The sequence below is a fragment of the Penaeus monodon genome, chromosome 21, assembly GCF_015228065.2.
Source record: "Penaeus monodon isolate SGIC_2016 chromosome 21, NSTDA_Pmon_1, whole genome shotgun sequence".
NCBI classification, from domain to species: Eukaryota; Metazoa; Arthropoda; class Malacostraca; order Decapoda; family Penaeidae; genus Penaeus; species Penaeus monodon.
The window spans coordinates 26,945,758-26,946,593 of NC_051406.1; positions in this window are offsets into that span (position 1 = coordinate 26,945,758).

Below are 836 nucleotides of genomic sequence, written 5' to 3' on the forward strand. Positions count from 1 at the left end.
TGCGTGCAGGCTGCGCAGATACCGTCTTTCGTCGATGGAACGAAATTCGAAACCCCAATTTAACCAAAGAATTTCAGGTCTGCGCACAAGGGTGGGATAATGTTTTACGTGAGCTAGTTTAAGAAACAATGCACTTGTTCAATGTTTACCTGTTTTTACTTTTATTTTGATATTGTGATCATTTTGATCACAGTTCTTTTAAGTATTTTGGTGCTGACTTTTGTGCTTTGAATTCCGTGGTAAAATAGTAATTTTGAGGAGTCATGCTGAGGGACACTCCTCGTAAATCATCTTGGCGTGACCTCGAATCGTCTTAGGATGCCTCCGGCATCCGCGCAGACGGTCGCGTGTCGCAGGTGCCTGAACGCGCTCGCAGGAATCCAGGTGACAACACGCGGGAAAACCATACGCGCACACACTCCCTCACTCTTTCTGTCTCTCGCCCTCGCTCATACACTCTTGTTACAAGAAAGACGCAGCCGTGAAGCGAATGCAGGGGCCGCCCGCGCCCACGAGCAATGAAAACACTGATGGCTTTCAAATAGCCGAGCGTGAGTGCGACCTGCCTTGGTCGTGAGCATGTAGCTTCAGTCACGATCTACATATTTATGAGTTGAGGCTGTATTGAGCCTTTGCGGATGAGTCTGTCTCTGAATCCACGAAGGTGATGATGAAGGGAAGATGGGAGAGGGGTTAAGAGAAGGGGGGCAGTGGTTAAGAAAGTGTGGTGGTGGACGGGGGTGGGGGAGGGATAAAGTTGTAGTGAAGTCAGCGATAGAGAAAACTAGGGAGGGCAAATGCGATGGGACTAGAGGGCAGATGTGAGGCGTCTGGTG